The sequence below is a fragment of the Megalobrama amblycephala genome, linkage group LG6 (genome assembly GCF_018812025.1).
Source record: "Megalobrama amblycephala isolate DHTTF-2021 linkage group LG6, ASM1881202v1, whole genome shotgun sequence".
Lineage (NCBI taxonomy): Eukaryota > Metazoa > Chordata > Actinopteri > Cypriniformes > Xenocyprididae > Megalobrama > Megalobrama amblycephala.
In genome coordinates, this window is record NC_063049.1 from 35,397,288 (window position 1) to 35,411,677 (window position 14,390).

General features: G+C 36.1%; 1 long non-coding RNA gene across 1 annotated transcript; it reads right to left on the reverse strand.

Annotated features, from left to right (window-relative positions):
- Positions 1-954: 954 nt before the first annotated feature.
- LOC125269530 lies at positions 955-8,516 on the reverse strand. The gene is made up of 3 exons (XR_007185146.1): positions 7,921-8,516; positions 5,888-6,041; positions 955-1,826 (listed from the first exon to the last, which is right to left on the reverse strand). It is a non-coding gene; the product is annotated as an uncharacterized LOC125269530 (long non-coding RNA).
- Between the last annotated feature and the right edge of the window lie 5,874 nt (positions 8,517-14,390).

Genomic DNA, 14,390 nt, shown 5'->3' on the forward strand with positions numbered 1-14,390 from the left:
TATAAAACTTAGTCTTGTCAACATTTTGGACATTGCTTTTGTGTTCATAGAGATATTGTTTAAAATGTTACTTTTTAAAGGGGTTGTACTCATTTATGTTGAGCACTGTATATGTTATTAATTAAATGGTTAAAATCTTTGTTACAAAAGATTTTTGTTTCAAATTAATCATGTCCTTTTTAACTTTTTATTCATCAAAGAATACTGAAATAAATGTATCACGGTTTCCACAAAAATATTAAGCAACACAACTGTTTTGAATATTGATAATAATAAGAAATGTTTCTTGAACATCAAATCATCATATTGGAATGATTTCTGAAGGATCATGTGACACTGGAGACTGGAGCAATGATGCTTGTCATCACAGGAATAAATTACAGTTTAAAATATATTAAAAAAGAAAACAGTTTTTATAAATTGTAACAATTTTACTGGTTTTACTGTATTTCTGATCAAATAAATGCAGCCTCTGTGAGCATAAGTGACTTCTTTAAAAAAAAAATTAGACAAATCCTACTGACCCTAAACTTTTGAACAGTTCTGTAATTAATGCACATCATGTAATCAATTTGATTAATTTAGAACTATACAAATAAATTGAACTGTAATGAACTGAATTAAATTAATTATTCATGGTCATTTTCTATAAGGAAAATAAATTGCCAGAGAAAATGCCTATGCAAAGCCTAATCGTGGCATGTTACACTGGACAGATGGAGATGGGATTTTCAGGAAATCCCTGGAAAACAAATTCCAGTTCCCTGTGACAACGATAATTTACTTTCTGCTAACTAATGGAGCTCTCACATGGCTAATAAACTGTAAAGATGTATAGCCTTGGCTTGTAATCTAACATTTATAATGGCATCCCTGAACAAGGCTATTCTTGTGCTCCATGACAGTAGGCGGTCTGAAGGAGGAGATGCCCCTGCGCTCCCTGTATGGGAGGTTTCAGTGATCCCATACTCCATATGGAGACCTGGGAATGATGATGAGTTCAGAAAGTATACAAACAGCAGATCTGCTGTCTTGGAGCCTTTCCCAGCAACTGACAAAACAGTAATCTGGCACTCGCCCAAGACATTCGGTGTGCGGGAAATTTGGGGATATCGAGCCAGAACGCATCCAGCGGGAAGGGGTTGAAGTCGCTGCGAAGTAAGCTGTTCAACTTCCTTTCTGTACTAAGCAGGTATTGTCACGGTTCCATGACATTTCTATGCTACTTCTCTTGGCAAGTTATCTCTGGACAATTGAAAAAGCACTCACACAGCTGAGATGAAGTTGGAACATTTTTCCAAGGAAGTCTAATTCCTTTATATGGGTAATTTCTCATGGATCGATGCCTTTCTTTTGCTGAAATGCATTTATCACGGACCCATTTTAGCAACATGAAGTCTAGCCAAGAATAGTTTTCCTGCTGAGCTCTTTTCAGTTATTTGTTCTATTCTCTTCTCTTCTTTTCTTTTTGTTGTTGTGATAATGATGGGGGCTGGAGGCTAATGTTTTTGATGTAGAAACTGGTAGTGAACATATTAAAAGAGTTCTTAGTGTGTCTAGATGTTCTCAAGGCAGGGTATTTCAAAAGTTTACATGCACCATAATCACCTCTCTTCTAACTTCCTTCTGACATGCCTCCAGCTACACCTCAGAACATCTTGAGTAGCATTACCTGCTGGTCTTTCAGCTTCACATGCAAAATTTAGTTGAAATCTTCACTGCTGATGTGTCATTCTCTATGTTCAGGCCAACTCAATGACATCTGGAATTCTGACTGCTTGTCTTCTCTACAGAAACGCAGTTGAGGAAAATCTTGTCCATGTGCTCTGTGAATGAAGTTATGGGCCATCAGTATATGTTTTCGGTTCAATACAATGATTTCTTTTCCACAAAAAGAACCCTATAGATGTCACGTTGAAACCAACACAGCAGCCCACCCAATATCAAGATGAATGTGGAAAAGTGTTTCTGATCGGCTAAAAAAGAGACTCTTTTTTTGCTGTTCACATAGCCTTGGGTTGTCACACAGACAAGTGTGATTTCTCAGGACACCCATTTCAAAGATATCTGTCAAGTAAGGACATTTTCTGTGTGCTATTACAAATAAATCGCTCATAGCACCTTTAAGCCAATAATTCACTGCACAAAACACATTGTGGATGACACAAACTACATTTATCCACATTAACATGTAAGTGATCCCGAATATAATGTACTCTGGTTATCTTGAAAAGTTTTGTTCATGGTTTTCAAGGATAAGGGCACATCAAGCAACCTGTCCTTCTGCCTAATTTGGCTAGCTTCTATTAACTGAATACAGAATAGTTTCATTTTGACATACATCAACAACAAGAAATATGGATTATCTCCTCCCTTTTAAAAGCTGATAAACCTATAACATTATTTGTTTAAGTTGCATTTTATTATTTACATGTAGCATTCTTGTTTTCCTTGTTGTCTGTGACCCCAACATCTGATGTGTAATTGCTCTAGAAATCAGCAGAGAAAACACACAGCTCAGTGGCAGTTCAGCTGAGGAAACCTCTTAATTAAATTGCTTCCCGTGCATTAGAGATATGTCAAGCCAGCAGATATGCACTCTTTGCCCCAACAATAGCACCATATGGCTATCAGAAAAGATAACAAGTAACACATTTACACCTACTCCCATTGTACTTATAATCCCAGGGGCCTGAATAAGTGCTTGAACCTTCATTATTATGTTACTCATAAAAAAAAAAAAAAAAAAAAAAATACTAATTACACTGGCGGTCAAAAGTTTGGAATAATTAAGGTAGTCTCTTTCACTCACCAAAGCTGCATTTATTTGATGAAAACTCTGAAAAACAGTAATATAGTGAAATATTATTACAATTTAAAATAACTGTTTTCTATTCGAATGTATTTTAAAATGTAATTTATTGCTGTTATGACAAAACTGAATTTTCAGCATCATTACTCCAGTCTTCAGTGTCACATGATCCTTCAGAAATCATTCTAATATGCTGATTTTGTGTTCAATGAAAATTTCTTATTATTATCAGAGTTGAAAATAGTTGTGCTGCTTTATATTTTTGTGGAAATTGTGATACACTACCATTCAGAAATTTGGGGTAAGAAATATCTTCTTTTTTTTTAAAATTGAAATTAAAAGTTTTATTCAATAAGGATGCATTAAATTGATTCATGTGATAGTAAAGACATTTATAATGTTACAAATTATTTTTATTTCAAATAAATGCTGTTCTTTTGAACTTTTTTTTAAACTATTCATCAAATAATCCTGAAAAAGGTTTTCACAAAAATATTAATCTGCAAAAAAATGTTTTCATCATTGATAATACTAAACTATTATTAATTACTGAGCACCAATAAAAATTGATAGTTGAGTACTAAATCAGCATATTAGAATGTGAAGGATCATGTGACACTGAAGACTGGAGTAATGATGCTAAAAATTCAGCTTTGCCATCACTGGAATACATTACATTTTAAAATATATTATAATAGAAAACAGTTATTTTAAAATGTAACAATATTTCACAATATTACTGCTTTTACTCTATTTTTGATCAAATAAATTAAGCATTGGCCGCAATACACAGAAGGCCTAAAAATAACACTCGCCTAGTAAATATAGCAGGTTATGTCTTAAAGGGATAGTTCACCCAAAAATGAAAATTTGATGTTTATCTGCTTACCCCCCAGCGCATCCAAGGTGTAGGTGACTTTGTTTCTTCAGTAGAACACAAATGATGATTTTTAACTCCAACCGTTGCCGTCTGTCAGTCAAATAATGCTAGTGGATGGGAACTTCTACTATAAGAGTAAATAAAACTTGCATAGACAAGTCCAAATTAAACCCTGCGGCTCGTGACGACACATTGATGTCCTAAGACACGAAACGATCGGTTTGTGCGAGAAACCGAACAGTATTTATATCATTTTTTTACCTCTAAAATACACCACTATGTCCAACTGCATTCATCACTCGATTCGTTTGGTCTGATCGCGCTCTGACAACGGCAGTGATGTCTCGCGCTTATACTTCAATGAGAGCGAGACATCACTGCCGCTGTCAGAGCGCGATCAGACCTTACTAACGAGTGCTGTACGCGGTTGGACATAGTGGTGTATTAGAGTTAAAGGTCCCGTTCTTCGTGATCCCATGTTTCAAACTTTAGTTAGTGTGTAATGTTGTTGTTAGAGTATAAATAAAATCTGTAAAATTTTAAAGCTCAAACTTCAATGCCAAGCGAGATATTTTATTTAACAGAAGTCGCCTACATCGAACGGCCAGTTTGGACTACATCCCTCTACTTCCTTCTTTAATGACGTCACTAAAACAGTTTTTTGACTAACCTCCGCCCACAGGAATAAACAAGAGTTGCGTTTGTAGAGTGTGTTTGTCGCCATGTCGTCAAAACGCTGTTATTTTCATCCCGCAGTCCAATCACCGGGTCTGATTCCGGCTCAAATTGATAGGGTAAAATTAAAGACATGTTTACAATAACACTGAGCGCGTGCATCTCCACGTTATGGTAAGAGGCGTGACTTTTCCGGGCGCGGTGCGCTCAGAGCTGTCGAATCACAACACAGGAACCGCTGGCACAATCAGAACTCGTTACGTATTTCTGAAGGAGGGACTTCATAGAACAAGGAAGTCATCAGCCCGTTTTTATGACAGTGGAAACAGCGGTATACAGATAAGTAAATTATGTGAAAAATATTGTGTTTTTTTTTACACGCGAAACATGAACACATGTTATATTGCACACTATAAACACAATCAAAGCTTCAAAAAACCACAAAAAACGGGACCTTTAAAAAAATGATATAAATACTGTTCGGTTTATCGCACAAACCGATCGTTTCGTGTCTTAGGACATCAATGTGTCGTCACGAGCCGCAGGGTTTAATTTGGACTTGTCTATGCAAGTTTTATTTAATCTTATAGTAGAAGTTCCCATCCACTAGCATTATTTGACTGACAGACGGCAACGGTTGGAGTTAAAATCATCATTTGTGTCCTACTGAAGAAACAAAGTCACCTACACCTTGGATGCGCTGGGGGTAAGCAGATAAACATCAAATTTTCATTTTTGGGTGAACTATCCCTTTAAGTGAATGCAACAGAAAATGATCCGTGAGTGCATTTGCTCTTAAAGTGACAGCATCCTAATAATCCTGCTACTGTCTGCGTTTTTAATGTTAACCAAACAACAAAGGGAAAAAAATCACTCACTGCTCTTAAACTTTAAAAAGGATATGAAGACTATTCAGTGTTTGATTAGCCTACTTCTAAATTTTCTGAAAACTATTAGACCTGCATGAAAAGCACTGTTTATTTAATTTGTAAATTTGTTGTATTGTATTTATTTGTGCCATTACATATAATGTGATTGTTTGTTCTTATTTTATTGCTGACCATTTACTTGTCTTTAAAAATATAGACTATAAAAGTCATATTAGTTAAGCTATAGTTTCAGCTGTGGTATCGAAATTGAAATAGAGTATTGTGAATTTTCACTAGTATCTCAAATTTTGGTGTCATAACTGCCTGTTTTTGTGTCATGACTGTTAAATTTTCAAAAAGTCACCGGCCATTGGCAGGTGTGGCAAAAAGTTAGTTTTAGGCCCTGGTTATGTATATATATATATATATATATATATATATATATATATATATACATACACTGATGGTGGAGAAAAATATCTGCCATTTGTCACAAGAAAATGTTCAGCATATATTTCCCCATAGGAATTTTTTGTCCGTGCAAAGAACATCCGATTTCAGATTAATGAATATTACACAGCGTGCGTGTAATACTCGGTACCAGGCATTGTGATTTGCAATGTGTTGAACGTATTACTACATTCTACTTACCATAATCTCTTCAAAGGCTGGGTGGGTAAAAGATCAAATCTAGAGGCTCATTTTTGCTGTCTGGCCCCACAATCCAATGTCGGCTGGCAGCGCTGTCAGGACTCCTCCAGATGCGATGTTATCAGGAGGAATGACTTTATCTGATTAAAGAAGTCTGAGGAATAACCCAGAGCACAGAAGAGCTTACGTTTCAGTTCCTCCTAGAGGATGTATGGCAACAGAAGGGGCATTAGACAGGCTGATCATATTGTGGATATTTGGTTAATTGCTATTATAAATCCTATTTAATGTTTCAGAGGCTTCATTAGCTCACAGCCCACAATGTCTACTTTCATAATGACATTGATTCTTGATACCAGCATTGTGGGAATTACATTATTTCACAATGGAATATGGTACTTCTTTGATACTTGACTTCATTTTTGAAATGCATGGCAATATGGCAGTGTCTCACTTAATGCTTGTTATAAAATTCATAATGACAAGTAATTCATCAGTTCAGAATTTAATACTCAAGTGATAAAATTTAAGCAGCAGCCTACAGAATGAAATCATTTTAATACTGCTACTGTATGTACCTACCAGTGCTATAGAAATGTATTATAAACAGATGCCAACACTTTATGAGCTTGTTATAATTCGTCATTGTAAAAGGATTTGGATAAACCAGTAAATATAACTATGGCTACAAAAATGAATTTCTATGTACTATCAAGTTCAGTGCACAAAGCTATAAAACCATAAACACAAAGTGCAAGGAATACAAGGTCATTTATGAAAATCCTCATACATTTTTTGTGTGCTTCTATGATTTTTATTTGTTTTTATTCTTTATGAGGGTGCTATATAGTCTATAAAAAATACCAAATGTTATCAAATGTTCTACACAACTGTAAAGTCACTAGCATTCACTTACAATTTTAATAGACTGATTGTGTTTGTTAACATGTTAATGCACATAAGTAACATGAACAAAAATAAACAAAGATTAATAAATACTGTAACAAATGTATTGCTCATTGTTCATGTTAGTTAGTACATTAAAGGGATAGTTCACCCAAAAATGAAAATTTGATGTTTATCTGCAGGGCATCCAAGATGTAGGTGACTTTGTTTCTTCAGTAGAACACAAATGATGATTTTTAACTCCAACTGTGGCTGTCTGTCAGTTGTATAATGGATGTCAATGGGAACTTCGTCTATAAGAGTCAAATCCAAATTAAACATGCACAGACAAATCCAAATTAAACCCTGCGGCTCGTGACGACACATTGATGTCCTAAGACACGAAACGATCGGTTTGTGTGTCCAATATGTCCAACTGTCCTGCGCATCCGGTTAGTGAGGTCAGAAAACGTGTTCTGATGACGGAAGTGATGTCTCGCGCTTTGCTTCAATGAGTGCGAGTGATCACTGCCGTTGTCAGAGCGCGTTCAGACCTCACTAACCGGATGCGCAGGGCAGTTGGACATGGTGGTGTTTTAGAGGTAAAAAATGATATAAATACTGTTCGGTTTCTCGCACAGACTGATCGTTTCGTGTCTTAGGACATCAGTGTGTCGTCACGAGCTGCAGGGTTTAATTTGGATTTGTCTGTGCATGTTTTTTTTTACTCTTATAGATGGAATTCCCATTGACACACATATATACGACTGACAGACGGCAACTGTTGGAGTTAAAAATCATCATTTGTGTTCTACTGAAGAAACAAAGTCACCTACATCTTGGATGCCCTGGTGGTAAGCAGATAAACATCAAATTTTCATTTTTGGCTGAACTATCCCTTTAACTAATGTTAACAAATGAGACCTTATTGTAAAGTGTTACCAAAATATTAATGGAAGGACCTGAATGTTACATACCAGAATGAAACTACTGAATCATGCACTTATAAATTGTGCATAATACAACCAGTATCATACATGCACTTAAAAATATTATTATTACTTATAGCCTTATAAGCTACATATGCTCTTACAATCACAGAGACAATTGGATCATCAAAAAGCTCTGTAAAGCAAAATGTAACTGACCTTTTCATTTCCCGTATCTCAGAATTCCACTGCTGATGTCACACATCTTATTGCTTTACTAGAGTAGGATGTGGGTGGAGCACTAAACTAAAACAGGGCACAATTAAACAAAGCATGAGGAACTCAAGTTGTTATTATTGGGGCAGACATAGTGCACGAAATTTGTGCGCACAGTATCAAGACATTTTCAATTATCCATCTTTACAGAAAAATTTTCAGCTTGCATTATCAAAAGCTCTCCCACTGAGTAATTCTGCGCCTTTGAAGGCCAAACCCCAGGAGCCCGTAATACATGAGTGATCGGTCTGCAGTAGTCATGAATTAATTGTAGCTGCACTCTTTCTGCCGTCTGCTTTCATTTTTTGCAACATTTGAAATAAGTTCTATGAGGCATGGAGGGAGGAACGGTCCACTGTGGTTCAGAGAATATGCTGTGTGAATCCAGCAGCAGGTATTCCCATGAGAATGTGAGGAATACAGCAGGTTTGAATGATGGAGAGTTATGGTCAAAATGCACCTGTTTCAATTCTGCAAACAGAGAGAGAGAGAGAGAGAGAGAGAGAGAGAATGTATAAATTAATCTAGTGAGGTTAGAATCGAATGTAGAATTAATCCATCCTGTGAGACAACCCATACTTTGCAGAATCTTTCCTATGAGGATAAAGTCTCCCTTGAGAAATTCACTGCATGTAAGATATTTGGCATTTTTGAAAGCAGAATGTATCAGTGTTCAGTCGGTATCTAGGCTATGAAGGGGAAAATACTCTGAATGTTTTAACAGTATTATAGAAAGTTACAACATTCTTATATATATAAGAATCTTAAAGGGTTAATTCACCCAAAAATGACTTTTCTTTCATTAATTACTCACCCTCATGTTGTTCCAAACCCATAAGACCTTCGTTCATCTTCGGAATACAAATTAAGATACTTTTGATGAAATCCGAGAGGTATATGACTCGTCCATAGACAGCAATATCACCACTCTCAAGGTCCATAAAGGTACTAAAAATGTTGTTAAATCAGTTGACATGACTACAGTGGTTCAACCTAAATGTTATGAAGCGACGAGAATACTTTTTGTGCGCAAAAAAAAAAAAAAAAAAAAAGACTTTATTCAGCAATCTCTTCTCTTCTGTTTACGTCCAAATGCCGGCTCAGTATTGGTCAAAGCTGATCATGTGAGCAGCACGACACATGCGTGTGATGCTGATGCAGGAGCCGGCCAATAATGAGTTGGTGTTCTAATGTAGAACATGGAAGTGCTGGATGTAAACAACATATGAGAATGACACAGAAGAGAAGATATTGTTGAATAAAGTCATTATTTTTGTTTTGTTTTGTTCCAGGCTGTGACGGGTAGGTTTAGAGATAGGTTCCTGTGACGGGTAGGTTTAGGTATAGTGTAGGGAAGGGCCATACTACAGTGACTTTTAAAATTTTGTCAAACATTCTTATATATGACTTTTAAAATGTTGTCTTTGTGGGGTCTGACTGAAGGACACCACAACGTCATAAATTCCTCATCTTACTATCTTAGTGGGGTCATTTGGACCCCACAAAGTAGTATAAACAAGGATGTGTGTGTGTGTGTGGACTGGTCAAAAGTTTGGAATAATTAAGGACTTTTTAATGTTTTTAATGTTATGTTCACCAAGGCTGCATTTATTTGATCAAAAACAGAGTTAAAAATTTAAGTGTCATTTATTTCAGTTGGCAAAGCTAATTTTTCAGCTTTAGTGTCACTTCAGAAATCATCCTATGCTGATTTGCTGCTCAAGAAATTGTAATAAAATTTCACAATATTACTGTTTTTCCTGTACTTTCATCAAATAAATGCAGCCTTGGTGAACATAAGAGACTTCTTTCAAAAACATTAAAGGTGCCGTAGAACGTCTTTTTAAAAGATGTAATATAAGTCTAAGGTGTCCCCTGAATGTGTCTGTGAAGTTTCAGCTCAAAATACCTCCGATTTTTTTTATTAATTTTTGTAACTTCCTATTTTGGGGCATCATTAAATATGAGCCGATTTAGGCTGCGGCCCCTTTAAATGCTCACGCTCCCCGCCCACGGAGCTCGCGCTTGCCTTTAACCAGCATAAACGAAGTTCACACAGCTAATATAACCCTCAAAATGGATCTTTACAAAGTGTTCGTCATGCAGCATGTCTAATCGCGTAAGTATAGTATTTATTTGGATGTTTACATTTGATTCTGAATGAGTTTGATGGTGCTCTGTGGCTAAAGCTAACATTACACACTGTTGGAGAGATTTATAAAGAATGAAGTTGTGTTTATGAATTATACAGACTGCAAGTGTTTAATAATGAAAATAGCGACGGCTCTTGTCTCCGTGAATACAGTAAGAAACTATGGTAACTTTAACCACATTTAACAGTACATTAGCAACATGCTAACGAAACATTTAGAAAGACAATTTACAAACACCACTAAAAATATCATGATATCATGGATCATGTCAGTTATTATCGCTCCATCTGCCATTTTTCGCTGTTGTTCTTGCTTGCTTACCTAGTCTGATGATTCAGCTGTGCACAGATCCAGACATCCTGCCCTTGTGTAATGCCTTGAACATGAGCTGGCATATTCAAATATAGGGGGCGTACATATTAATGATCCCGACTGTTACGTAACAGTCTGTGTTATGTTGAGATTCGCCTGTTCGTCGGAGGTCTTTTAAACAAATGAGATGTATATAAGAAGGAGGAAACAACAGTGTTTGAGACTCACTGTATGTCATTTCCATGTACTGAACTCTTGTAATTTAACTATTCCAAGATAAATTCAATTTTTAATTCTAGGGTACCTTTAAAAAGTTTTAATTATTCCAAACATTTGACTGGTAATGTATACAATATTATTTCTTGTTTTCCACAGAACATACAGGTTTAGAATAACAATTTTTCATTTTTGGATGAACTATGCCTTTAGTTACTCAATCCATTCAGTATTCAGTAATCAGCAAATAAGTAAACAAAACAAAATAGCGCTTTTAGTGCGAAGGCTTAATGTAATTGTACAACTGATTGAAAGCATCCATCGTCAGAATATGCAGATGCAGCCTTTGTTCCTCCCTAAATTTCACTGTAAAATTACTTTCTTTCACAACCTGAATATGTTAAATCTCATTTCTGCAAATGTAATATTTCTTCGGACAGTGTTCGACTGAAAAATTCATGCCATGAGCCACGGGTAAGTTTTCATTAGCAGAGCCTAAATCCCATGTATTATTAATGTGTAAGAGGAGCCTCTTCAATTGAGAGAGGGACTCAAGATGTTGTATTCAATCTCCCTTAATATGTTTTGTACAAGACTGTGGTATTAGCATCACGAAAGAAAAAAGAAGAAGAAAAAAAAAAAAAACAGGAGGCCATCTCTATTTTTAACCCAAATAAACAACCTCCTCAGATTCAGCGCACTGATGGAAACTAACAGAGAGCAGCAGTGAAAGTTGTTTCTTGCATTTTTGCATTCTGTTCCAGCTTGTAATTGATTTTCATAATGTTAAGTATTCAGTCTGTCTCATTAGCCAAGTATGACACATTTGTATGACAGCATGGCTGTTTTCCAAATCTAAATGAGGGTAGCACTGATTAAAATGAGTAGGATTGTTTTAGGTGGAAAATATTTCATATGCTTTGTTTGTTAAATGATGGTTGCAGAATTATTCATGTTCCCTGACGTCTTACGGACCTTGAACAGAGTTTATACCGCCTGAACATCACGCACTGTGCTTACATGGTTTTGCAATACAATGCCTGGTTCGACTTACAAGCCTTGTGCATGTCCGGCTGCTCAAACATCCAGTAAGCATGAAATACTCTACAAAGTTTCCCCATCGCTGAGTCTAAGAATTAAGCACGCTTTAGAGGTTGTGAAAATGACAAGCTATTTATGAATAACCCATAGCCACTCAAACTAGCATGCATGCACTCCATCTGACATGCAAGTATGCTTTTGGTCTGGCAAGCAGCAGGCGGAAGCCTTTACAAGGGCAAAACAAGACAGATGCTGAGCACTTTGCAGGCCTTAATGAGAGGAGGCAGTGGACCATGAGGAGTAAAGGACAGGCCCCCTGAGAAAGAGCAGAGTGGGCTTATGAAGAACTGCTTAATGCCTGCAGGTCTCAGTTTAGCCCCGAGGATTGCAGGATCATCTGCCAAGCTCTAGTGGAGAAGAATGTAACAAAATGATCTCAGGGGTGAGGTGGCAGAGAGTTAAGTCACATTTAGTGAATTCGCATGGAATAGGATGAGAAATTTCATACTGTAAACAGTTTCTCTGTCATGGGTTTTTTTTTTTTTTGCCAACAAATTCTTCTTTTATCAAACAATTTTTTGATTTGGATGATTTCAAATCGAAATGTTTGGTTATTCAAACTGTGAGGTTAAAGCCCTTTCAGAACCCATATTATTAGCGTAACCTCACATATTAATGATTCAAACAAGATATTCAAATAGAAATAAAATGTATAATATTAGAGTCACGTCACCGTGAAATCAAAATTGACCATTCTTATTTTTATGGAATTTTGCAGTATTATAAATGATTTTTCCATGCACATCATTTTTTATTAAATTTATACGCCTTCATCATCTTTAATCAAAATAACTACGCCTCTCTCTTGCGAGAACAACTCTTCTTTGATGTTGTGTTTACTGGCACGAGAGCAGGACAACCTGTCACTCACATGAGATCACAGCAATAGCAAATCACAACCATCTAACAATCCAATCAATGCCCAATGGACAAAATCAAGTCCCGCACTACTTTTTATCTTGTTCAAGAAGCTGAAAAAAACAAAATTGCTGTTTGGATTTAAATGTTTGTCAAATGCATAAGAGTCTATGACTGGATCCTTATTGCAGTGATTATTGTGTTTCTAGAATGTTATATGTTTGGGAACAGTTCTTTCAACTCTAATTGATGGAGTGTGTAGCTTTTCATTTCTTAAACAACCATGTAGGAAGACTCATCATGGCCATATTCCAGGATGACAATGTCAAGATTCACCAGGCTCAAATTGTGAAAGAATGGTTGTGAGGGAGCTTTAAAAATCATTTTCCATACCTGCAAACTAGTCGCTTTTCAGCGCAATTCGCCATTTTGAATCGTGAATCGTGTAGATCCGAAGAGTTTTTTTTTTTTTTTTTCCGGGGGTGGGGGGTGTCAGGGTGAGTTTGCAGGCACAATAAATCAAAAATGGGCTATTTTTCCATAGACTGGAGTAAGACCATAGATGTCTCTCGAGCTGTCGTGATCTTTTTTGGCGCTCTGTGGTGTGACCGACGCATCGCTGTAGCACTTCAGTTCAAACAGAGGCAGAGCGCACGTGAACTGGTCATCTCTTCCGCTTTACAACATGAAATAAACATGAATAGATGTAGGATGAATAAATACTGAAGGTATGTTGAAATATCCAGAACAACTTACTGATTTCCGTATCATGTCATATGTTTCAACCGCGGAAAAGCGCCAATAAAATAGCTTGTAAAATGTCACATTTACCATAACATTTACCTCAGAAAAGCTGTTCAATGTCAAAAAGCTTGTTAGTCAGCTACAAAAATGAACTTAGAGAGGAGCATTTTGATATATCCACTGTGACTAGGCCATTGCATATTCATGTAGGCTACTTAACGTGCTTCAATACTGAATGTATAAAACCGTTTTATGCCACCATTAAAATGTTTAGGCCGATATTAAAAACGAGTAGAAACATAGTATTAAAAACGAGTAGAATCATAATTATGTCATTAGAAATTTATTATAACGTTATTATAAAAACATCTTTATGTATAATTTATATGTAAAAGGCTTACAAATCAGTTAATTTGATCCTTTAATATTATAATGATGTACCAGCTGTGGTTCCCTGTATAGTTTACAGCATTAGTTGAGAGATATTTTTTCATTGAGGAAATTTGCCATGTACTATACATGATAGGTCCCAAATTAATCATTATTTGAAATCAAATCGCAAGCTTCAAATTTGAATCCAATTGTGAAATTTGTGTCAACGCCCAGCCCTATAGGGTCAATACATTTTTGTTGTTGTTGTTGTTGTTGTTGTTGTTGTTGTTTTTTACTTGAATCAAATAGGCTATTGTTTTTTCCATTTATTTTCTTGTCAGAGCACACTAGAATGCTTCGTTTATATGTTAAAATCATGAACATTTCAGATTCATTGAAAGTCTTTGGGATGTGCTGGTGTAGACTTTACAGAGTGATTGACTCTTGCATTGTCAATCAGTCCCTCCAGAAAAATGCGATTATGCGATCGCCTGATTTCATGCATAATCAGCCAAAGTCCGCATATTTATGCGGGGGTCGCATTTTTTTCAAATACGCCGCATAAATTACCGATTTCAGCAAGCAAAATATATGCGGGGCTAGCATGATTTCATAATCCTTGCATTTTCGTTGCAAAAAAGTCATATATCTTAGCAG